This window comes from Papio anubis, chromosome 8, assembly GCF_008728515.1.
Source record: "Papio anubis isolate 15944 chromosome 8, Panubis1.0, whole genome shotgun sequence".
Classification (NCBI taxonomy): Eukaryota; Metazoa; Chordata; class Mammalia; order Primates; family Cercopithecidae; genus Papio; species Papio anubis.
Window position 1 is genome coordinate 125,008,731 of NC_044983.1, and position 12,053 is coordinate 125,020,783.

Below are 12,053 nucleotides of genomic sequence, written 5' to 3' on the forward strand. Positions count from 1 at the left end.
CACATAAGGCCACGAGTTCAAGATGAGCCTGGTCAACATAACAAGATCCCATCTCTACAAAAAATATATATATTTTTAACTAGGTGTGGTGGGACATGTCTATAGTACTAGCTACTTGGGAAGTCAAGGTGGGAGGATCGCTTGAGCCCAGGCTGCAGTGGCTAAGATCCCACCACTACACTCCAGCCTGGGTGACAGAGCAAGACCCTGTTGCTAAAACATATATATGTTTTTTTAATTAGTGTACTTCTACTAATCAGAAATTTGCTTATCTTTCCCTCAAGTTACAATAAAATTTGATCTTTGTGTTACTAGTTTTTGAAATTTACTATATATTGCTCACTTACTTCAGAAAAAATAATTAATTAAAGTTTGAGTTATCAGAATAGGTGATATATAAACAAAGCGCGTTTAAAAATAAAATCATAGGGGACTGGAGGTTATATAAAGAAAAAAGGCTGACAATACTGTAGGCTTCTCTATTCAAACCTAAAAATAAACCTAACATGGTCATATCCCCTTCTTTAGATCTTCTTTGATGTTTGCATATCTTTTATGGTTCTTCTAACCTTCAACTGTTAGGTGTAGGAGGTGAATTCCTCAGAACTCTCCTGTAAGATCAGAAGTCTGCATGGTTGGGACTCTGTCTTGTTTGTCTCTGCATTCTCAAGCATGAAGCACTTGGCCTTGGGCATAATTAGCTAGTCAAGAATTTGAGGGCTGTTAAGCTCTTCTTGGATAGTTTCTATATTCCTGTAACATAGCACAATGCCTGCAACACAAAAGGTGCCTAATCAGTATCTGTTGGGTTAGTTGATTGAGTTGAACTGAATTGTCAAAATGTTGGTATCTATACTTTGACTTCATTGTACTCTGTTCCTTCAAGCTCCTTCATGAAAACTAAGTGTAGTCTTCCTCACATTCCTTATCTTGACTAGCCATCCAAAGTCAGTCAATGTTATCCCTAAAATGTTCACTGGAACTATGAAAGGTGGGTCCCAGTCTCTCCTTTTTCAAGATGAAAAGACAGAGGCAAAACAGGTTAACTGTGTTTTCCAAGCCCATACGGACACTAAGTGACACACACAGGTTTGGAACAATAATCTGTATGGACGTAGAACCTCATATTGTCCATTTTGCCTCACTATTTTCTCATTCCAGAACACACAAATGTACATATGCATGTGAACATACAAAAACCCAATTCCTTTTTGCCTGCAAGAAATAAGGGTCAAAAGACCTATGCTCTTAGAGTCAAAACCAGTCACAATGTCCTGTGTTCCTTCATTGACTAAGTTCAGTTGACAAATATTTATTCAGAACCACCATGTGCCCAGAACTTTATTAGGTGCTGGGGAATTGGCAGTGAACAAGACAGGTAAGTATTGGAGGGAGACAGAACAGGTGTCAGTAAATTTTTCTGTAAAGGGCTAGATACTAAATAATTTAGGCTTTGCAGTCCAGATGGTCTCTGTCACCATTATTCAGTAATGCCCTTAGATCCAAAGCAGCCATTGACAATGCATAAACAAACAGGCCAGGCCATGTTCCAATATAACTATTTACAAAACCAGGCAGGCTTGATTTGACCCACAGTAGTTTGCAAACCCCTGAAATAGAAAATAAACATGGAAATAAAAGGAAATAACAAAAGCATAGAGATATGCTTAGTTATGCGTATGCTTATATGCATAGGTCAGTTCTATGAAAAAAAAAAAAATAAAGCAGTGTAACAGGATAGAGACAGAATGAGAGGCAACTTTAGATAGGGTAGCAAGGCCGGAGATGATATTTGAGATGAGATCAGAAAACTGATGAACTGGCCAGGCCAGAATCCTGAGAAAGAGCTTTCCAAGTAGCAAGAAGACCTAGAACAAAGAGCCTAAGGCAAAGTGTGTTTGAGGAACAGAAGGAAGGCCAGCATGTCAGGAATAGGGGTGATAGGAGATTAAGTCAAAGGGTTGACAGAACCAGATCGCATCAGGTCTTGAAGACACAGGGAGGAGATGGGATCCTTAAGTGCAGCAGAAAGCATTTAAAGGTTTTTAGCAGCACAGTGGTATGCTTTAATTTGTAAGTTTGAAAGTGTTAATTCCAGCTCCTGTATGGTGAATGGGCACTAGAGACAGAAGAGTAAATTAAGAAAAACTGGAAGGGGACTTGCATGGAAAGGTAGCAGAGCCGAGAGTAAGAAGTGGTTGGATTCCAGAGAGGTTTTGGAGGTGCTGGTACCACCAAAAGTTTCTGGGGACTGCATGCAGAGTAAAGACAACGGAGGATTCCAGCATGGGTTCATTTGGTTTCACATACTGACACAGAACAATTGCTGGGCATTGGAGAGACTTAGGTCAAAGGGAAGTGGTGCGGGTGAAAAACACTATTGGGTTGGGTGCTCTGAAGGTTGACCCTAACTGACCTCAAGGTGGCTTTACTCAGCACAATCTGATAAGAGACCACTGCAGAGCCTACCAGGTAATGCCTATTGTATCATATAGGTTTCTGCAACATGCTAACCAGACAAGGAAGAACTATTTTAAAAGTATTCCCATTTCTTATCACCAAAACACCAAACTGGGGAAGCAAAAATACATGACCCCGCTCAGCAGGGACCGATCTGACGAAAGGACAAAACCTCAAATATTCTAGCGCCTTCTCCACCAGACATTCCTCTTTGGGCTCTGAAGGACCACATATTTAGATGTTAAAAGTGTTTCTGAGGAATGTGAATATCAACCATTCCCTAGGGGAGGGGGTGCAAAGAACCATGACTGGGGATACAGTCTGAGGCTTTCTGAGGAAATCAGTCAGTACTCTAACGCTCTAAACGGCTGAAGACCAGACTCATTCTCCTGCAAGAAGCTTAAAGCCTTTCTCTCGAAGACAGGCATACTTTCTGTTCTCCTCATTATCAGAAATGCTGTCAGGCACATAGTAAGAGTTATGTAATAGGAAGCAATACTTTCCGGCCATTTCTCCATCCTCCTGTTATATAATAGTCATGCCAAGATGAAGTGGCCAACGTCTAAGCCACAGAGATGCAACCCTGTCAAGTAAATTTATAGTTTATACTTCCTTTTCTTTTTTTTAGCAAGTACCCCCCCACTACCCCTCTTGGTTCCCCTTCCCTCATGCCTCCCCAAGATGCCAGTTCCCAAGCTGACTTTTTTTCTCATTAGGTAGACCTCTTCCATTCATGAAAAAAGAGAGAAAGGCTACTTTAATATATTCACTCACTTATTCATGCAGCCAATCAGTTGACAACTATTTAATAGCCTACCATGTAAAAGATTCTGCAACAAGGTGGAAAGATAATACACTCTAAATAATGGATTTGGACCTATCAGTGAGGTGACCTGGGACAAAAGACTCGACCTTTCTGAACTTTGTCTGTAACAGTCTAAGAAGACCAACCTAATGGGGTTTGGGGGAGCATTCAAGATAATGGAAGCAAAGCACCTCTCTATAGCTATTATTTTTCTTCTTAACATTATCAAGCATTTGGCACCAGGCTTACCAAAATGACAAAGACAAAGTCTCAGCTCTTAGAAAGCTCAAATCCAGTTAGGCAGATGCTAAGACAAAAAAAAAAGGAAAGCAATAGTTGTCATTTGGTGTAAAGGGTACATTGCTAAAAGAAGTGGGTGTCATGGAAGAAGTGAGAAGCAGTACCCAACTCAACCAGGTCACTCTTATACCACATGGCAGCATTTCATGTCTGGTATGCCATTGTAGGGTCCAAGAAATAATCAACCTTATAGCTGAATCAAAAAGAAGTCAGGGCCGGGCATGGTGGCTCACACTTGTAATCCCAGCACTTTGGGAGGCTGAGGCAGGTGGATCAGTTGAGGTCAGGAGTTCGAGACCAGCCTGGCTAACATGGTAAAACCTCATCTCTACTGAAAATACAAAAATTATCTGGGTGTGGTGGCACACACTTGTTTTCCCAGCTACTGAGGAGGCTCAGGCAGAAGAATTGCTTGAACACGGGAGGCAGAGGTTGCAGTGAGCCAAGATCATGCCACTACACTCCAGCCTGGGTGACAGACCAAGACTCTGTCTCAAAAAAAAAGAAAAGGGAAGTCAGGAACTCAGCTCAGCTTGGGAGGAATTTAATACAGGATGTACAAACTGTGACTCCCAGGAATTCAACTCCTTTGAAGTTCAAAATTAATTAATACAATTCACCATATCAACAGAATAAAGAGAAAAAACATGACCAACTCTACTGAGACAGAAAAAGCATTTGACAAATGTCAAAACCTCCTCATCATAAAAAAAAAGTCAACAAACTAGAAATAGAAGGAAATTCATCAAGCAGATAAAGAACATCTATGGAAAACCTACTCTAACATCATACATAATAAGACTAAGTGTTCACCTCTAAGTTTTTGGAACAAGGCAAAGATATATTCTTTTCAACAAATGGTACAAGCTAGATATTTATGTGGAAAAATAAAAATCCCTTAACATCTACCTAACACTATCCACAAAAATTAACTGTAAATGAATTATATTCCTAACTGTAACCACTAAAATTATAAAAACATAGGAGAGAGAATCTGTGGCATTGACTGGGTTAGGCAAAGATAGCTTATGCCCAAGAAAATGAAGCATAAAGAAAAAACTAATAAGTTAGATTACATTAACATTTTAAAACTTCTATCTTTCAAAGACATCATTGAGAAAATACCTGGAAAATCCTCGAAAATTCACAACACATATAGCTGATGATGAATTTGCATTCAGAATATAGAAAGAACTTGCAACTCAGTAATAAGCAAAATAGCTAAACCAAAAAAAGAACAAAACATTTGAATAAGCATTTCACAAAGTCTACAAAGTATTTTTTAATGCCCCAAAGTGTTAGTTATCATGGAAAAGCAAATTATGGTCACAATAAGATACTACTACACATCTTATATGGTTTGGCTGTGTCCCCACCCAAATCTTATCCTGAATTGGAGCTCCCATAATTCCCACATGTTGAGGGAAGGACCTGGTGGGAGATAATTCAGTCATGGGGGTGGCTCCCCCATACTGTTCTCATGTTAGTGAGTAAGTCTCATGAGATCTGATGTTTTTATAAGGGATTTCCCCTTTCACTTGGCTCTCACTCTCTCTCTTGCCTGCTGCCATGTAAGACGTGCCTTCTGCTTTCCACCATGATTGTGCGGCCTTCCCAGCCACATGGAACTGTGAGTCCATTAAAACTCTTTTTCTTTATAAACTGCCCAGATTCAGGTATGTCTTTATTAGCAGCATGAGAACAGACTAATACAGTAAATTGGTACCAGGTAGTAGGGCACTGTCATAAAGATACCCAAAAATGTGGAAGCAACTTTGGAACTGGGTAACAGGCAGAGGGGTTAGAACAGTCTTGAGGACTCAGAAGACAGGAAGAGGTGGGAAAGTTTGGAACTTCCTAGAGACTTGTATGGTTTTGACCAAAATGCTGATAACAATATGGACAATTAAATCCAGGCTGAGTTGGTCTCACATGGAGATGAGGAACTTGTTGGGAACTGGAATAAAGGTGACTCTTGCTATGTTTTAGCAGAGAGACTAGTGGACTTTTTCCCTGCCCTAGAGATTTGTGAAACTTTGAACTTGAGGGAGATGATTTAGAGTATCTGGCAGAAGAAATTTCTAAGCAGCAAAGCATTCAAGAGGTGACTTGGGTGCTGTTAAAAGCAACCAGTTTTAGAAGGGAAACAGAGCAGAAAGGTTAGGAAAATTCTCAGCCTGATGATGCAAAAGAAAAGAAAAAACTATTTTCTGAGGAGAAATTCAAGCCAGCTGCAGAAATTTGCATACATAACAAGGAGCCAAATGTTAATCACCAAGACAATGGAGAAAATATCTCCACAGCATGTCAGAGACCTTTGTGGAAGTCCCTCCCATTACAGGCCCGGCTAGGAGGAAAAAATGGTTTCATGGGTCAGGCCCAGGGTCCCCCTGCTGTGTGCAGCCCAGGGACTTGGTGCCCTGCATCCCAGCCACTCTAGCCATGGCTAAAAGGAGCCATGATACAGCTCAGGCCATGGCTTCAGATGGTGCAAGCCCCAAGCCTTGGCAGCTTCCATGTGGTGTTGAGACTGCAGGTGCACAGAAGTCAAGAATTGGGGTTTGGGAACCTCCACCTAGACTTCAGAGGATGTATGGAATTGCCTGGATGTCCAAGCAGAAGTTTGCTGCAGGGGCAGAGCCTTCATGGAGAACCTCTGCTAGGGCAATGTGGAATGGTAATGTGGAGTTGAAGCCCCCACACAGAGTGCCCAGTGGAGCTCTGAGAAGAGGGCCACAATCCTCCAGACCCCAGAATGGTAGATCCACTGACAGCTTGCAGCATGTGCTACTCAACACCAGCCCATGAAGGAAGCTGGGAAAGAGGCTGTATCCTGCAAAACCACAGGCATGGAGCTGCCCAATGATGTGAACACCCACCTCTTGCATCAGTGCGCCCTAGATGTGAGACATGGAGTCAAAGGAGATCATTTTGGAACTTTAAGATTTGACTGCCCTGCAGGATTTCAGACTTGCATGAGGGCTTTAGCCCTTTCATTTTGGCCCATTTCTCCCATTTGGAATGGATGTATTTATCCAATGCCTGTACCCTCCATTGTACTTGGGAAGTAACTAACTTGCTCTTCATTTTACAGGCTTATAGGTAGAAAGGACTTGTCTTGTCTTAGATGAGACTTTGGACTGTGGACTTCTGAGTTAATGCTGAAATGAGTTAAGACTTTGGGGGACTGATGGGAAGGCATGATTGGTTTTGAAATGTGAAGACATGCGATTTAGGTGGGGCCAGGGCAGAATGACATGGTTTGGCTCTGTGTCCCCACCCAAATCTCATCTTGAATTATAACTCCCATATTTCCCACATGTTGTGGGAGGGACCAGTTGGGAGATAACTGAATCATGGGGACAGTTCCTCCCTACTGTTCTTGTGGGAGGGAATAAGTCTCATGAGATCTGATGGTTTTATAAGAGATTTTCCTTTTCACTTGGCTGTCATTCTTTCTTGCCTGCTGCCATGTAAGACATGCCTTTTGCCTTCCACCAAGATTATGAAGTCTCCCCAGCCACATGGAACTATGAGTCCATTAAACCCCTTTTTCTTTATAGATTACCCAGTCTCGGGTATGTCTTTATCAGCAGCATGAAAACGGACTAATACAACATCCATTAGAATGTCTAAAATTGAGCTAAGCATGGTGCTGCAAGCCTGTAGTCCCAGCTTCTTGGGAGGCTGCAGTAGGAGTTCAAGGCTGCGGTGAGCTATGATTACTTCATTACACTCCAGCCTGGGTGACAGAGCAAGAATTCGTCTCTTTAAAAAAAAAAAAAATTGTCTAAAATTAACAAGACTGACAATATGAGTGCTGGCAAGGAAGTAACTGATATTCTTGCACATTGTTGGTGAGAATGTAAAATGATACAAACAGTTTGGAGAACTCCTTGGCACATTCTTGTAAAGCTAAACACACACTTATCATATAATCTAGCAGTTTCATTCTTAGATATTTACCTAAGAAAAATGAAAACATGTCCACACGACAACTTTTGCCTGAGTGTTAATATCACCTCTATTTATAATAGGCAAAAACTGAAAAGAACCCAAATGTCCATCAATACATGAATGAATCAACACATAGCAATAACAAGGAATAAACTATTGCAACAAAATGGAATAATCTCCAAAACAATATTCTAAGCAAGAAAAGCCAAACATGAAAGAATTTGTACTGTATGATTTTATTAATATGAATTGCCAACAAAGATAGATCTAATCTGCGGTGACATAAAACAGATCAGCCATTGCCTAGGGCTGGAATTGAGTAGGAAGGGGAATAAGGAAATATTTTACAGTAATGGAAATGTTCTATATCTCAGTTGTCACAATGGTTTCATGGGCATATATATTTTTCAAAACTCATTGAACTGTACCTTTTAAAATAGATGCGTTTTCTTGCCTTAAAACTTTCCCTCAATAAAGTCAATTTAAAATAAAGAGAAAGGAAAGAAAGCTAGGTTTGGTTAAGCACTGAGCACAGGGGCTACAAATTTCCAATCCCTTAGAGTTAGGGAGAATTGTAATATCAGCATTGAAGACCAAAACTGGTTGAAAGTTCAGCTACAAAAGAGGTCCTATAAACAGTTCCATGAATATAAACTGAGATGTAATACCAAGTCATATAATGTCTGTGCAATCCAGTCTATTGGATGGCATACTCAAAAGATAAATGGAAGAGAGTTTCATGGAAGAAGTGTTTATAAAGGTGTAACCAAAGTTAGGAGAACCAGAAAAGGATGGTGTAGAACCCAAGGACAAGCAGCAGTGGAGAGCCGTTGCCACAATGAGGCCTGAGCAGGGACAGTTACCAAACCTAGTGAAAGTAAAAGTCTGGGGGAGAACCTCCAACAGCAGCTACAGACTTAGGTGATGAAAAGAGCTCTGGCCAACCTGGCCCAGCAAGGAGTAGGCAAGTGGACCAGGTACCCTGACTTCTCTCTCCTTCTCTCATCCTCTGATCCACATGTTCCTTCCATTGGCCAAACCCAACTACAAACCAGACAACAAAAAAGCCCAGGCAATACAGGTGCTAGAGGTCAGTTTCATGGGGCAGAGGAGGTGGAGAAGGGTAGAAAATGGATCTGGAGGGCAAACCATGATTATCCAACACAAGATCCAAGTTGTGCTTCAGAATTCAGTGAATCAAGCACATGTTTATCATATTCTTGTTTTATACCTATCTTGGTACTTGGCTCTGCAGAAGATATTTTTAATGGAATAAAAGGATAATACTTTGTTATATCAAAATGCTTTTTGATCCCACATTTATTGGATTCTCACAAAAGCCTCATGAGAAAGGAAGAGCAGGGATTATTACAGATCAAGAAAGGAACTCTCACGGGGAGAAATGTTTTGCCCAAGGTAACAGTGCCAACAACTGATGGAGCTACATGTCCTGATGCCCGCAATGCTATCCAATCTTATCTACTGACTGAGCAGACCACAAGTGAAGAACTGAGTGTCCCTCTAGTCACTTTGCTGGTCCGTCTGCTTGAGAACTAAGGAGATATTCTGGAAAATGGACAGAATAGTCAAATATCTAAATATACTAATTCCACCCTCTGCACTGTGATGGCCAAAATGCTTATTCTAAAATGTAGGTCTGACTCCTTCACTCCCCTAACATCCTTCAATGTTCTCTTACCATTTCAGGCCTTCCATGACGTGACCTCTGCTATCATCTCCAGATTTATCTCCCATGCTCCCTGGAAGCCTAGCTGAAGCCGTAACTCACTCTTCAGATTGCTTATATCTCACAGCCCCTTTCTTGTCTTCAATCCCTTGTTGTTCTCTCCGCTTTCTCAGGCTCCAAAGACTCCAGACCCACAGAGCACTTCTGCTTTGCCTCTTGACAGCAGCTACCTTTTCAGACAGGAGTACAAGTAATACTTCATTAGTCTAATTTTATCAAGAAAGAGATATTTCTGATGAATGATTTCTTTCAAACTAAAATAAAAACTTTTAAGTATAATTAAATATCTTGGCTATTTTGGAAGGAAACGTGTCTTACCTCTCTTATCTTTGTAAATTGAGATATTAAGACATAATTTTAGTCCTATTCAGCGACCAAGGGTCATTATTACTTACACTGCAAAAGCCATGGGAATTACTGAGCTATCATACACTATTGTCCTTGCACAGAATGCCAGAAGGTTGGCACCTACTGAGTCTTCTCTACTTCTTGCTAGTTGTTCTCTGCCAGGCTCTCTGGATTTTATGCAGCTTGCCTGAGCAGAACCTTGCGGCCCCTTCGTCTTCACACTTTTTAAATTTTCTGTATCTAATCTGCTATGTCTTAGGAAACCAGATTGCCAAGTGAGGACTGTTTCTAAGAATAAATAAGTTCTGTTTCAAAGCCAGAAGCATGTTGCTTTATTCCATGGGGTTTTCTTTCCTCAGAGAAAGAATCTCCCTGTGTTGTTCAGGCTGGTCTTGAACTCCTGGGTTCAAGCGATCCTCCCATCTCAGCATCCTGAGTAGCTGGAATTACAGGCTTAAGCCACCACACACCTGGCCCTCCACTGACTTTTTGATACTGACACTGTCATCTCTAAGTCTTTTTTTTGCCCATTTCCTGGTTCTCCATATTTGTCACAAAGCTGATAAGTGGCCTTTGAATAAGGAATATCTTATCAACATCCCAGTACATTGCTGGGAGTGATCTCCAGTGCTGGCTCATTAAACTGTTCAGACTAATGTTCACATCTGGTCTCATACCTCAGGGGCACTTTCCAGAAGGTTACTCTCTCCTTTTCTGCCTTCTTAGCAAAACTGAATTATTTCAGGACAGAAATATGTTGAGGTAGGCACAATCTTGTCATTCTGCACAAAGGAGCCATTCTTAATCTGGGTCATCCCAGCTTCTGCAAGTTTCCAGGGTTTACTCTCATGGGCAACTCAAAAGGGGGACATCCATTGGTCTGCATCTCCCCACAGACCAGGGTGTGTATATGCTGAAGAACATAAAGGTGTCCTCCCTGGAAAAAGCATAATTGACCCTTCAGTAAAAATTATAAGGGGAATGTGTTTGGGACTAGTAACGATGAAGGGAGGGAGGAAATCAAATTTTTTCAGCATTCACTGTGTGTTAGACTCTCCAATCTCAGCTTCAGCTTCACTCTGAATCTTTCCTGAATGCAATCTGCAATTCTTCCATTTTCAATTAACTCTTTCTCTCATTTGCCCTCCCTGTCATCTGTAAACCCAAACCACTGGAATGCCTTCTTAAATTTATGTATTCAACACTCTGACTCTCCCACTAGTTTCTGAATGCCTTTGAAGGATAAGAATCGGATCTTGGTCATCATTGCATTCCCAGAACCAGCATAGTGCCAACATACATAGATGTTTAATTTATGTTTAAATTCTGGAATGAAGCATGCTTTCATAAAACTTAAGCTGCCTCCTTGTTTTGTTTACTTGGTCTAAGCAGCCTGGATGAGTTAGTAACTTGGGGCTCAGATCTTCTGGTTACTATTGTCTTCAAGCCCTTCTTCTATCTTCTGATTTTTAAGAAAATCTTTGCTGGAATGATTATCATGAGCTACTATATTTCAATGTCAATGAATTAGGTTTGAATGCCTGAAAGACTCTTGAAATTTTATGGGGGATAGAAAACAGAAGAACCTAACTTTTATTTCATCTCTTCTGTTTACAAGCCTTTTGACCTCAGACAAATAGCTTGAATTCTCAGAATCCTAGGGTTTGTTTCACTGTAAAATAGAGATAATTCTATCTTCCCTAACGTTACAGAATTGAGAGGATCATATTAGCTAACAAGTGCTAAAGCCATTTGCGATAACTAAAATTTTATATAGCTACAAGGGATTATCACTTTATAAATCATAGGTAAAGCTACAGAAATCAATAATTTGCCCAAGGGTGTGGAAAATGGCAAAATGAGATTCTTGAACCAAGTCTTTATCTCTGTCTATAATACTGCTCTCTCACCTACAGCCCCTGTTGGGGCGGAAGGGATTGAAAAGATGGTACACAGCAGAGAGGTTCTGAATCTGTTTTGCCTTGTCTCATAACTTTGCCCCCATCTGCCCCAATCTCCAGTTAACTTCTCAAAGAATCATGCCATGCAACCAAATGGACACAAAGTTACCATGCACAAGTACCATCTCTTCTTCCGGGATAATGGCCACCAGGCCAGGACGGAGAAACCAAAGCCAATGCATATTTGCATGGTCCATTCACCCTTCCTTAAGACGAACTCTTCTCTCAAGAGTCAAGATGTGAACATTCATCTTTTTGGTTTCTTCAACTATTAGTGCCTAGGACTGTCCACAGGTCATATATCATGGCACTGAAGACAGGAGGTACAGACAAAAGTTGTCACTTGTATTGATATGGTGTGAAGAGGATGATTAATGGAAGTCACACATGACCGCCCAGCTTCTGACTTACCCAAGCTCACTGGAAGTGCTGACTTCGTTATTCTTCATGAGCCATCTTTCCCATCCCGTTCCCC

The 12,053-nt window shown here is 41.0% G+C and overlaps 1 long non-coding RNA gene across 5 annotated transcripts in view; it reads right to left on the reverse strand.

Annotated features, from left to right (window-relative positions):
- LOC103887133 overlaps positions 1-12,053 on the reverse strand; it is a 177,710-nt gene that overhangs the window by 157,542 nt on the left and 8,115 nt on the right. For 4 of the 5 annotated variants that reach the window (XR_002524015.2, XR_002524014.2, XR_002524013.2 and 1 more), the window contains exon 3: positions 9,222-9,439. This is a non-coding gene — a long non-coding RNA (uncharacterized LOC103887133). Of the gene's footprint in view, positions 1-569; positions 773-9,221; positions 9,440-12,053 lie in introns of all 5 variants that reach the window. The other variant, XR_651106.3, reaches the window with a different exon arrangement.